The sequence below is a fragment of the Thermobia domestica genome, chromosome 7 (genome assembly GCF_964235325.1).
Source record: "Thermobia domestica chromosome 7, izTheDome1.hap1.1, whole genome shotgun sequence".
NCBI classification, from domain to species: domain Eukaryota; kingdom Metazoa; phylum Arthropoda; class Insecta; order Zygentoma; family Lepismatidae; genus Thermobia; species Thermobia domestica.
In genome coordinates this window covers 251,862,055-251,876,118 of record NC_137460.1, presented here as the reverse complement: position 1 = coordinate 251,876,118, position 14,064 = coordinate 251,862,055, and the positions used below count along the sequence as shown (strand labels likewise).

At 37.4% G+C, this 14,064-nt stretch overlaps 4 non-coding genes across 4 annotated transcripts; 2 read left to right on the top strand and 2 right to left on the bottom strand.

The window, feature by feature from the left end:
- Nucleotides 1–6,173: 6,173 nt before the first annotated feature.
- On the bottom strand, nt 6,174–6,245 carry TRNAG-UCC (transfer RNA glycine (anticodon UCC)). The gene has a single exon. It is a non-coding gene; the product is annotated as a tRNA-Gly (tRNA).
- A 6,655-nt stretch (nt 6,246–12,900) lies between these two features.
- TRNAG-UCC (transfer RNA glycine (anticodon UCC)) lies at nt 12,901–12,972 on the bottom strand. The gene has a single exon. It is a non-coding gene; the product is annotated as a tRNA-Gly (tRNA).
- A 172-nt stretch (nt 12,973–13,144) lies between these two features.
- TRNAG-UCC (transfer RNA glycine (anticodon UCC)) lies at nt 13,145–13,216 on the top strand. Its single transcript has one exon. It is a non-coding gene; the product is annotated as a tRNA-Gly (tRNA).
- Nucleotides 13,217–13,972: 756 nt separating this feature from the next.
- On the top strand, nt 13,973–14,044 carry TRNAG-UCC (transfer RNA glycine (anticodon UCC)). The gene has a single exon. It is a non-coding gene; the product is annotated as a tRNA-Gly (tRNA).
- Nucleotides 14,045–14,064: the final 20 nt, after the last annotated feature.

The window sequence follows — 14,064 nt, the reverse complement described above, 5'->3', positions numbered from 1 at the left end:
AAAAGGTGTGTGATAAAATTGCTCAGCCTCAGAGTGAAAACAAAAAAGTTTACTTTTGTGGTAATTAACAACAGCACCCGAAATACTAGCAAATTTATTAAGCTCCGTCTGAACCACCTGTAAATCTGCAGGGGAATTAAGTATGACATGGACATCATCAATGTATGCTTGAATGCAAATGGCCCTTGTTTCAATACGGACACCAGTCAAAAGATTATTAAGTTTGTATACTAAGGGTGCAATAGCTAAACTGTATAAAATGGAACTTAAGGGGGATCCCTGGGGGAGACCTCTGTTCACAACCAAATGCTTAGATAAAATACCATTACAATGTATTTGAAGTAAGCGATCGGAAGAAAGCGCTTTTATCATAGAAATAAAATGAGATCCGATACCATAAGACGGCAGTAATTGATATAAATAATCGAGATAGAGATGATCAAAAGCTTGTGTCATATCGACTGAGAGTAATGCAGTGGTAGAACCATGAACATTAGTAAAATAAGCAATAGTGTCCCTGATATTACTTAAGGCGACATACAAGGGAGGGCAAGAGCCATGACCAAACTGAAATGGAGACAATAAACGGTGTAAGACGTGCCTCAGTCTATTTGCAAGAAGACGTGCAAGAATCTTGTAGTCAGAATTAAGTAATGTAATAGGACGGTAATCTTGAATGCGAGTAGAATGGGCATGTTTAGGAACTAATACCAAAAAGCCTTTTTTCATGTGCCGAGTCAAGTGAGGCCGACTCCAAAATTCATTAAACATTTGAGTGAGGAATGGTAACATCAAATCAGTAAACATTAAGTACATTTCATTGGGTATCATATCAGGACCTGCTGACTTTTGTCGTTTAGCCATAAGAATGGCATTTTTAACTTCCTGTTCTGTAAATGGTGCATCCAGAGTTTCACGATCGGCAGGATCCAAGCTAGGAAGCATATCAAAAAAGGGGGAAGAGGAAGTATTTATGGGAGATACATTTGTATATAAACTGGTATAATACTTATGAAAGCATGGCACCACCTGATTACCCTGATGCACAGTGTTAGTCTGATCTACTAATTTACTTATAAGTTTACGTTGACCGCGTTTGCGCCCTTTACAAATTTGCTGAAGTGCCGCATTCTCCGTTGCATTACAACTTTCCGTTTTACTTCTGACGAAAAAACCTTTTGTGCGCTTCCGATACAATGATATCAGTAACGCTTTAATTTCTTTGACCTTAACAAACACAGAAGGAGGCATAGGTCCAGGATATGCAGAGTAATAGTCATGTAGTAAACGAGTATAATAATTAAACTGGGTATGATAAGCATGCCAACGCTCCTTACTATAATGTCTACATACAGATCTTAAAGCGGGTTTAATATAAAGTTCCCAACCAGTAAGCAAGGATGAACGTCCACTAGAATTGGAAAATTGGCGCCATTTAGTGAGAAGGCGTTGTTGCAACTCAGGGTCCGTTAACAGAGATGTATTCATATGCCATAACGGAGAACACTGATAAAATTTTTGAACAGGTAACTTCAATGTTAACAATACAGCACAGTGATCAGTGAACGAAGCAGCATAAAGTTGTATATCCAGCACACTAGGAATTAAGGATTTAGATATGTAAAATCTGTCTAACCGACTAGAACTGTGGCTAGTAAAGAATGTATGTCCTAGTTCCGTAGGCTTATAATAATTCCAAACATCGATAAGGTTAAACGAAGTGACTACCTGTTGTAGGGTAGACGAAAAGTTGCGTCCTGGATGATGATCTTGCGCAAGAAGAGAACAATTGAAATCCCCTGCGCAGATAATAGGAGCGGTACTATCATGTAAAGCGACTGCAAGGTCAGTAGCAAAAAAATGCTCTCTGTCAGCTTTGTGATTACTTCCAGAATGAGCATAAACGTCAGCAAGGTGACAGTGTTCTAATTTTGCTGTTAACAGTCTACCTTCCGGATGTAAAATTAAATTATCAATTGCCAAATCTGCCCTATAAATGAGACCAGTGCCGGTATCAGAAGGAGTATCATTAGCAACATAGATATACTGATGCGGTAAGTGTAGAGTAGAAAAGTTTACTTCTTGTAAAAACACGACGTCAAGAGAATGGACCAAAATAAAATCCACTAAAGCAGCTTTTCTAACCGCGGAAGACAAACCATTAACATTAATTGTAGCAAAATTCACTGAAAACATGGAGAAATAATCATACGGAAACGGTAACAAACACAATGAAAACCCTATAAAAAGGGACCATAAAAGTAAAAAACGGATTGGGAGGAGATTCATTATAAAAACAAGACAATATCCAATATACACTAGGCACTGTAGTTTTCAATTTACACAAGATCGGCGAGTTCACTGAGAAGCACTGACATCCTCGGGAGCACTGATATCATCTTGTAATTGAACGGTTTGAGAAAAGAGTAACTTACCAAGTTCATGTCGCTTCTTACGTTTTCGACGTCCTCGTTCTGGAGATGCAGAAGACGAACGGTTGACTTCCGTGGTAGTAGGTGCGGTTGAAACGCTGTCCAGCACCATAGCGTCAGAACAAGTCGTAGTGGTAGAAACAGGATGAACGTCAGGAGTAGTCGTACTCTTGATAGATGAAGCATTCAAACATGTCACAGGAGTATCCACAGGGGTCTCAACAGTGGGAGGCAGTGAAACTGGAACTGGAGAGCCGGGCAATTCTTCTACTACGGTAGTGGGACTGTTGCTGCGACTGCAAAATACAGGATCCGGGGGGGAACATTTGGCATTAGAAGGTTCAGCTTCAAAAAACGACTCAGCACTAGGTAGAAGTTTAGAACTGTTAGGAACTACTGTTGAAAAAAGCACTTCCCCAGTTACAGCGGGGGTGGGGGCTGGCACAGAAGAAACACATTCAACACTGGTATTAGCGGGAGGGTCTGAAGGAGGTTTCGGTTGCAATACAGGAAAAATACTGTAATTTGTAGGGTCGGGCGCACTGTCAAGTTGTAATGGGGGAGGCGGTCCCCTCAGTAGGGTACGGACACCTGGAGCCACTGACGTTGACGTATGCCCATGAGGCTGAACTGGCTTAGCCTGGCGATGGGGGCAGGAGGAAACGAGGTGATTTTCACTATCACATCTAGCACACGTTTTAGTTTGCCCAAAATAGGTAACCCAAAGCCGTAAATTACAGATGGTCACATAGGAAGGAATGTTCCGTTTCAAAATCATTTTTAAGAGTTTCCGACCAGTTCGTACAGGATAATAATGACCTTTGGGGTATTTTTCTTCGTCCATAGAAATAATTTCGACATACTGTCCCAGCACTTGCTTTATTTGGGCATCCGAAATTTCCATAGGAACTGTATGAATTTTCACCAATTTGAACATGTGAGAAGCCGATTCTAAAGGCAGTTCATAAGTACCTTCAGCGTCAGTATATGGCACAACACCATTACGATCCATGAGGATCCGATCACACAAGTCCGCATTAGAAAGTTCAATAAAAAGAAACTTACGAGCAAAATCAAGTTCTATGCTCAAAACATCACTTAATGCAAACTTAAATTCATTGTGTATCCATTCATGTAAGTAAATAGAATTAGGAACATTTACTACACTCTGGAAGTTAATATGAATCGTATTAAGACGTAAGGAAGCCATTAGTCACTGAATAACCACAATTAATAACTTAGCGTTCCAAGAAGGAAAAAAAATTCAATTCAATTGCACAGGCAGCAAACACAACACCAAACGAGAGAAAAACAGCGAAGCAACCAGACACCACCCTCCACCAAACTCCAAGCACTCAACTCGTACAGACACAGCACAGTACACGATGTGAACTGCACGAAGGTCACGGACGAACTGAAACTCCAGTATTATTTACAGATATGTAGCATGTAAAATTGGAATTGAAATGCGATGGCCGGGAATCGAACCCGCATCAACTGCTTAAAGGCAACTATGCTAACCATTACATCACCATCGCTCAATGAATATTATATAAAATTCTTCTCTTAATTAATTAACAAAAGGAGAATACGAATAATTAAATATAGAAAGAAATTATCGTTCTTCTCCAGTATTATTTACAGATATGTAGCATGTAAAATTGGAATTGAAATGCGATGGCCAGGAATCGAACCCATATCAACTGCTTGGAATGCAACTATGCTAACCATTACACCACCAGGGCTCAATGAATATTATATAAAATTCTTCTCTTAATTATTTAACAAAAACAGATTACGAATAATTAAATATAGAAAGAAATTATCGTTCTTCTCCAGTATTATTTACAGATATGTAGCATGTAAAATTGGAATTGAAATGCATAGGCTGGGAATCAAACCCGGATCAACTGCTTGGAAGGCAACTATGCTAACCATTGCACCACCATCGCTCAATGAATATTATAGAAAATTCTTCTCTTAATTAATTAACAAAAGGGGAATACGAATAATTAAATATAGAAAGAAATTATCGTTCTTCTCCAGTATTATTTACAGATATGTAGCATGTAAAATTGGAATTGAAATGCGTAGGCTGGGAATCAAACCCGGATCAAGTGCTTGGAAGGCAACTATGCTATCCGTTACACCACCATCGCTCAATGAATATTATATAAAATTATTCTCTTAATTATTTAACAAAAACAGATTACGAATAATTAAATATAGAAAGAAATTATCGTTCTTCTCCAGTATTATTTACAGATATGTAGCATGTAAAATTGGAATTGAAATGCATAGACTGGGAATCAAACCCGGATCAACTGCTTGGAAGGCAACTATGCTAACCATTACACCACCATCGCTCAATGAATATTATAGAAAATTCTTCTCTTAATTAATTAACAAAAGGGGAATACGAATAATTAAATATAGAAAGAAATTATCGTTCTTCTCCAGTATTATTTACAGATATGTAGCATGTAAAATTGGAATTGAAATGCGTAGGCTGGAAGCAAACCCGGATGAAGTGCTTGGAAGGCAACTATGCTATCCATTACACCACCATCGCTCAATGAATATTATATAAATTTCTTCTCTTAATTATTTAACAAAAACAGATTACGAATAATTAAATATAGAAAGAAATTATCGTTCTTCTCCAGTATTATTTACAGATATGTAGCATGTAAAATTGGAATTGAAATGCGTAGGCTGGGAATCAAACCCGGATGAAGTGCTTGGAAGGCAACTATGCTAACCATTACACCACCATCGCTCAATGAATATTATATAAAATTCTTCTCTTAATTATTTAACAAAAACAGATTACGAATAATTAAATATAGAAAGAAATTATCGTTCTTCTCCAGTATTATTTACAGATATGTAGCATGTAAAATTGGAATTGAAATGCATAGGCTGGGAATCAAACCCGGATCAACTGCTTGGAAGGCAACTATGCTAACCATTACACCACCATCGCTCAATGAATATTATAGAAAATTCTTCTCTTAATTAATTAACAAAAGGGGAATACGAATAATTAAATATAGAAAGAAATTATCGTTCTTCTCCAGTATTATTTACAGATATGTAGCATGTAAAATTGGAATTGAAATGCGTAGGCTGGGAATCAAACCCGGATCAAGTGCTTGGAAGGCAACTATGCTATCCATTACACCACCATCGCTCAATGAATATTATATAAAATTCTTCTCTTAATTATTTAACAAAAACAGATTACGAATAATTAAATATAGAAAGAAATTATCGTTCTTCTCCAGTATTATTTACAGATATGTAGCATGTAAAATTGGAATTGAAATGCATAGACTGGGAATCAAACCCGGATCAACTGCTTGGAAGGCAACTATGCTAACCATTACACCACCATCGCTCAATGAATATTATAGAAAATTCTTCTCTTAATTAATTAACAAAAGGGGAATACGAATAATTAAATATAGAAAGAAATTATCGTTCTTCTCCAGTATTATTTACAGATATGTAGCATGTAAAATTGGAATTGAAATGCGTAGGCTGGGAATCAAACCCGGATGAAGTGCTTGGAAGGCAACTATGCTATCCATTACACCACCATCGCCCAATGAATATTATATAAATTACTTCTCTTAATTAATTATCAAAAGTAGAATACGAATAATTAAATATAGAAAGAAATTATCTTTTTCTCCAGTATTATTTACAGATATGTAGCATGTAAAATTGGAATTGAAGTGCGATGGCCGGGAATCGAACCCGGATCAACTGCTTGGAAGGCAACTATGCTAACCATTACACCACCATCGCTCAATGAATATTACATAAAATTCTTCTCTTAATTAATTAACAAAAGGAGAATACGAATAATTAAATATAAAAAGAAATTATCGTTCTTCTCCAGTATTATTTACAGATATGTAGCATGTAAAATTGGAATTGAAATGCGATGGCCGGGAATCGAACCCATATCAACTGCTTGGAAGGCAAGTATGCTAACCATTACACCACCATCGCTCAATGAATATTATATAAAGTTCTTCTCTTAATTAATTAACAAAAGGAGAATACGAATAATTAAATATAAAAAGAAATTATCGCTCTTCTCCAGTATTATTTACAGATATGTAGCATGTAAAATTGGAATTGAAATGCGATGGCCGGGAATCGAACCCATATCAACTGCTTGGAAGGCAAGTATGCTAACCATTACACCACCATCGCTCAATGAATATTATATAAAATTCTTCTCTTAATTAATTAACAAAAGGAGAATACGAATAATTAAATATAAAAAGAAATTATCGTTCTTCTCCAGTATTATTTACAGATATGTAGCATGTAAAATTGGAATTGAAATGCGTAGGCTGGGAATCAAACCCGGATCAAGAGCTTGGAAGGCAACTATGCTAACCATTACACCACCATCGCTCAATGAATATTATATAAAATTCTTCTCTTAATTAATTAACAAAAGGAGAATACGAATAATTAAATATAGAAAGAAATTTTCGTTCTTCTCCAGTATTATTTACAGATATGTAGCATGTAAAATTGGAATTGAAATTCGATGGCCGGGAATCGAACCCATATCAACTGCTTGGAAGGCAACTATGCTAACCATTACACCATCATCGCTCAATGAATATTATATAAAATTCTTCTCTTAATTAATTAACAAAAGGAGAATACGAATAATTAAATATAGAAAGAAATTATCGTTCTTCTCCAGTATTATTTATAGATATGTAGCATGTAAAATTTGAATTGAAATGCGATGGCCGGGAATCGAACCCATATCAACTGCTTGTAAGGCATCTATGCTAACCATTACACCACCATCGCTCAATGAATATTATATAAAATTCTTCTCTTAATTAACAAAAACATATTACGAATAATTAAATATAGAAAGAAATTATCGTTCTTCTCCAGTATTATTTACAGATATGTAGCATGTAAAATTGGAGTTGAAGTGCGATGGCCGGGAATCGAACCCGGATCAACTGCTTGGAAGGCAACTATGCTAACCATTTTTTTTAATAATTGAAGTTTCATATTGTATCAAAATACAAAAATAAAGTTACATATTGGTACACACTGTGTACATTGGTACAAAGTCAATGTATAGTAGGGGTAAAAAAAAAATTACATGTCAATTATAGCGGGCGTCCATACAATAAGTAGTTGAGGTAATGTGCAAAGAGTTTTTTCCTTCTTGGTGGTGGGAATTTACCATACCGTGAACACAGGAAATCCTTGTATGTGTGATGTGCTTGAGGTAACTTAGGCGACAGAATAAATTCTATAGTATTAGCAGATAGCCAAACAACAGAATTTTGCTTCTCTGTAGGGAAAAATCTAAAATCAGGAAACAAGATCATTTGAACAGTAATGCAATCCATGCTTATTTTACACAAGTACTGAACCATTTCACGATAAGTTTTCCAAACGGAGAGCGATTCGTTGCAGGTAGTGAGACGATGTTCCAAAGTATCAACTTTCCCACAAATATGACATTGGTTGTCATCTGTAATTTGAAGATGATGCCGTTTAGCCTTAGTATCTATTATGTTATTAACAGATCTGTACCATAACGAACGAGCTGAGGTGGACACAAAATTACATGAAATGTTCCTCGAAATACGTTGCCAATTCGCAGATGGGAATTTGGAAATTATATGATGACGTTCGCTGGGTTGTTCGTGTAGAAAAAATTTATAGAGAAGTTTTACTGTTTGAGGTAAGTTTTGCGGGCCACTCACAGACAAATAAAAATAATTACATATGACATCTTTAAAATACCAGAAATCGGTAGGAATCATAGATAAGTTCACTGGTAGTAATCCATCATTAGTAGCTACGAGAGACGAAAGGAGCGTAGTACTGAGGTGATCTCCAATACCTTGAATGTTTTGGAACCCCCGGTGAGAAAATAAGGCTTTCGTTTTGCTGGCAACATGTAGAAGGTTTAGTCCCCCGGCACTATATGGTAGACATGGAATTGGATAGCGTACTCGAAAAATCATACCTGTCCACACAAACCAGTTAGCAATGCTGGTGAACTTCTGAATGTAAGGTGTAGGCATAGGCAGAATTTGACAGATGTACCACAACTTGGAAAAGGCATATGTATTTACAAAGTAGACCCGAGATATCAACGAGAGGTTACGAGATCTATGCTGATGTAAAACAGATCTTATCTTCAGAAAAACATCGTCAAAATTTTTGGCTATACTCTCATGCAAGTTACAGGAAAAATAAATGCCAAGTACTTTCATATTCTTCACTACTTGAGGAAAATTTATAAATGCAGTTGTAGAACCATTTCCTAACGGCAGGAGGTTCGTTTTCCGTCTATTAAGAAGTGCTCCTGACTGTTCAGAGTACTCTTGAACGCATTCTTCAACTATTGCTAAATCCTGTGGATCACGAAGGAAAACATGCACATCATCAGCAAAACTATACACCTTGACAGGAACATTACAAATAGTAAGGCCTTGGATACGCTCGGCAATTCTGTATAGTAGGGGACAGATAGAAATGACAAAAAGAGTCATGCTTAATGGACATCCTTGCCTGACGCTGCGTTTGAGTTGAAAAGGTGTAGTAAGGAACCCATTGATTTTTAATTTTGATTGCGAATCATCATACATGACGCGAATCCAACGAACAAATAAGTCTCCAACGTTCATATGCTTCATTAGTGACCACAAATAATTGTGATCTACACGATCAAAGGCTTGAGTAAAATCTAAGGCAAGCAAGGCATGACTAGTAGTGTGAGTCTGAAAATTTGCGATAACATCTCGAATAGTTTGAAGTACGTGGTATATTTTCTTCACACCTACTCTTGCATATTGAAATGGTCTAGCGAGAATATCAATATAGAGTCTGAGTCTATTGTTCAAACAACGGGCAAGTAACTTGTAATCACAATTGAGGAGAGTGATAGGGCGATAATGATTAACACTTGTGGGATGTGCTTGCTTAGGTATAAATACTGTAACACCTGGGCTACGATACAGTCGCTGTGGGTTAGTACTGAAATACTCGTTAACGATACATGTCAGTATTTCACCAATGAGAGGGAAAAACTTGACATACCATTCTGCAGAGATTCCATCGAGCCCTGGAGATTTACCTTTGGGAGCTGCAAGGACAGCGTGCTGTACCTCTTCAATACTAAAAGGGCGAACAAGAGATTGCTGTGCAGCATCATCAAGAAGAGCAGAGGGTGGTGTAGAAAATTCCTCAGACGTTGGAGTAATGTTAGCCATACCATAAAGTTTGGAGTAGTGCAACCAAAACACATGTTTAATGGAAGCAGCATCCTGATGAAGATGTCCTTCGTCATCAGTGATTCGATGGATCCATTTTCCTTGGCCTCGTTTGATTTCTTTGAGAATATGATGTAATGATGGCTCTTCATCAGCATCTATTATTGGAACCTTGCTTCTGACCTTGATACCTGCTATACGGCGGCGATGCAAATTGAGAAGCAAGGCTTGATAACGCTTAACCTGAGAGAACATAGTTAAGTCAGAAACAGCAGCACAGCGAGCTTCGCGCAAACACATGGTATAAAAGTAAAGCAGATTACGAAGATCTCTGGACTTTTCAGCTGAGTACCACCGACAGAAACTTGCAAATCGTGGTTTGAAATAAGCATGCCACCAATCACTAACAGTAGGAAAGTATTGACGTTGTCTAAGCCAGTAATGCCATTTGGATTGAAAGTCAGCACAAAATTGATCGTCTTCCAATAACGATGCGTTGAATTGCCAATAACCGCGACCTCGTTCAACAGTTAGATCAGGAACGGTGAAGGATACAATATAAGCTGAGTGATCAGAAAAGGAGGTGGGGGCAATTTCAACTTGCTTAATGCATGGCACCAATACGGGAGATACATATATGCGGTCAAGGCGTGACGCACTCTGGTGTGATAGGTAGGTGTAATCCCGTGCTTGCGGTTTCAGACAGATCCATGTGTCTCGTAAATGAAGTCCAGTCACTAATTCCTGGAGAGCATGGCAGTAGTTAAATCCCGGCGTTTGATCTTCAGGCCTTAAAACGCAATTGTAATCTCCCGCCAAAATTAACCTTTCAACATTGGATCCAAGTGACAGAGCAACGTCCTGGGAAAAGAAGGTATTTCGCCTGGTTCGAGCTTGTGAACCACTCGGAGAATAAAGATTGACAAGATTGATATCGCCTAGGTTACCACGTATGATTCGAGCGGACGGATGGAACACAGGAGAAGAGAAACTTGTTGAATTGCGAAAAACAATCGCTGTACCTGTGCCGCTATTGTCAAAATTATTTTCTACAGTATAGGTTGGACCGAGATTCAGTTCAAAAAGACCAACTTCTTGTAAAAGGGCAACATCAATACCCTCTACATTCAAAAAGTCACGTAGTGCAGATTGTTTGGCAGAACTTTGCAAGTTATTAATGTTAATCGTAGCAATTTTAAGCATCATCACACTAGAAAGCACATAACACCACCAATACAAAACAAAGAGCGAAGAAAATAAAGATAAAAGCATAATTAAAAACAAGTAAAACTGTGAAGGGAAGCGTAGAACATTGGAATGACATACAAGTCAATCTAACGCAGTATAGGAGATACTAACTGATCGTAACACAATTGATCTGGAGCCATTGACACATAACGCATGCACCAACCATGATATCATGACATAGTATCAATATTTGTAGACACAATAGATGTGGTCGGGTCATTTTCACATTTCTTAAACAGTTTTTGACTCAGTTCATTACGTTTGGAACGCTTGCGGCGATTTCGATTTTCGTCACTAATTGCATTGAAGTCCGTGATAGGAGAAGCACCCTGCATCTCACTAGGCGGGGATGGGGTGGGTGGTGCACGATGCATATCCTCAGACGAACCACAATTGTCCTGGGAACCAGAAGTACAGCACTCGTTACGATGAACGATCGTAGAAGCCGACGTAATCGATGAGAAGTCATGTTCTCCAGAAACTGGTTCAACATCCGTAACACAATTAGACAAGAGGGCATCAGATGTAATTGGTAACTGCTGCGGGGCTTCTGTTTTTTCAGTGGAAGGAATAGAACACGCACGTACAGGCAATTCTGAGGAGACACTAGTAGCATTGTTCGGCTCACAGGAAACATTCGTAGTGGGTAGTTCAGGAAATTGAGTTGCATCTACTGTAGGCACACTTGGGTCAGATGAGCATGATACACTGATGGTGGGTTTGTTCCAAGGGCGGGAAGTAATGGGCAAACTGTCAAATTTAGGCATGAGACGATCTGCAGAATTATTAGTGCGAAGTGTAGGGGCAATCTTAGCTGCATAACTGTTGGGATCACTGGGAACTCTAAGGGGGCAATTAGAATACATGTGTGCCCCATTGCACCTGAGGCATGTACGGGTCTGATTGGGGTACGTAACACAAAACTTTTGTCCTTGGATTACAACAAACGATGGAATAGGTCGTTTCACTTCCATTCGTATCAATTTACGCCCGGTTCGTATAGGGTAAACATGATCAGCAGAATAAAGTTCATCTGAAATTTTAGAAATAACACCATAGTCCCCAAGAACACTTCTAATTTCAGCATCATCAAGTTCCATTGGCGTACAAAGCAACTTAACGGTTACAATTTGCACATCGGCCCACAAAACTGGTACTGGATGTTTCCCATCTGTATCACTATAGTACACAGTTCCGTCAGAAGTACGCAAAACTGATTCACAAAGCTCTTCGGTACGAAGTTTCACATATAACAATTTGCGATAAACATCCATTTCGATACTTAATACATCATCAACAGTAAATTTGAAGTTATCACTGAGCCACTGATGCAAACTCAAAGTGCTTGGTCGCTGCGAAACACCACCAAAATCATATTTAAGAGTATTTACCCTTTTTAACGACATGGTTCATTCAACTAATTCACTCACAAAAAGAACACAGAAAAAAAGAAAGAAAAAAACAAAAAACAACAGCAAGCCTGATTGCTATAGAAGGCAGCGTTGAAAGTAAACGCGTCAGAGCTTGTTGCACAGAGCGAGGACACGTCTACTCACTTCAACAAGCAAACACAGTATCTATTACACCACCATCGCTCAATGAATATTATATAAAATTCTTCTCTTAATTATTTAACAAAAACAGATTACGAACAATTAAATATAGAAAGAAATTATCGTTCTTCTCCAGTATTATTTACAGATATGTAGCATGTAAAATTGGAATTGAAGTGCGATGGCCGGGAATCGAACCCGGATCAACTGCTTGGAAGGCCACTATCCTAACCATTACACCACCATCGCTCAATGAATATTATATAAAATTCTTCTCTTAATTATTTAACAAAAACAGATTACGAACAATTAAATATAGAAAGAAATTATCGTTCTTCTCCAGTATTATTTACAGATATGAAGCACGGAAAATTGGAATTCAAGTGCGATGGCCGGGAATCGAACCCGGATCAACTGCTTGGAAGGCAACTATGCTAACCATTACACCACCATCGCTCAATGAATATTATATAAAATTCTTTCTCTTAATTAATTAACAAAAACAGATTACGAATAATTAAATATAGAAAAAAATTATCGTTCTTCTCCAGTATTATTTACAGATATGTAGCATGTAAAATTGGAATTGAAGTGCGATGAAGTGCGAATATTCTATAATCTTCATTGAGCGATGGTGGTGTAATGGTTAGCATAGTTGCCTTCCAAGCAGTTGATCCGGGTTCGATTCTCGGCCATCGCACTTCAATTCCAATTTTACATGCTACATATCTGTAAATAATAATGGAGAAGAACGATAATTTCTTTCTATATTTAATTATTCCAAATCTGTTTTTGTTAAATAATTAAGAGAAGAAATTTATATAATATTCATTGAGCGATGGTGGTGTAATGGTTAGCGTAGTTGCCTTCCAAGCAGTTGATCCGGGTTTCATTCCCAGCCTATGCATTTCAATTCCAATTTTACATGCTACATATCTGTAAATAATACTGGAGAAGAACGATAATTTCTTTCTATATTTAATTATTCGTATTCTCCTTTTGTTAATTAATTAAGAGAAGAATTTTATAAAATATTCATTGAGCGATGGTGGTGTAATGGTTAGCATAGTTGCCTTCCAGGCAGTTGATCCGGGTTCGATTTCCGGCCATCGCATTTCAATTCCAATTTTACATGCTACATATCTGTAAATAATACTGGAGAAGAACGATAATTTCTTTCTATATTTAATTATTCGTATTCTCCTTTTGTTAATTAATTAAGAGAAGAATTTTATATAATATTCATTGAGCGATGGTGGTGTAATGGATAGCATAGTTGCTTTCCAAGCACTTGATCCGGGTTTGATTCCCAGCCTACGCATTTCAATTCTAATTTTACATGCTACATATCTGTAAATAATACTGGAGAAGAACGATAATTTCTTTCTATATTTAATTAGTCGTAATCTGTTTTTGTTAAATAATTAAGAGAAGAAATTTATATAATATTCATTGAGCGATGGTGGTGTAATGGTTAGCATAGTTGCCTTCCAAGCAGTTGATCCGGGTTCGATTCCCGGCCATCGCACTTCAATTCCAATTTTACAT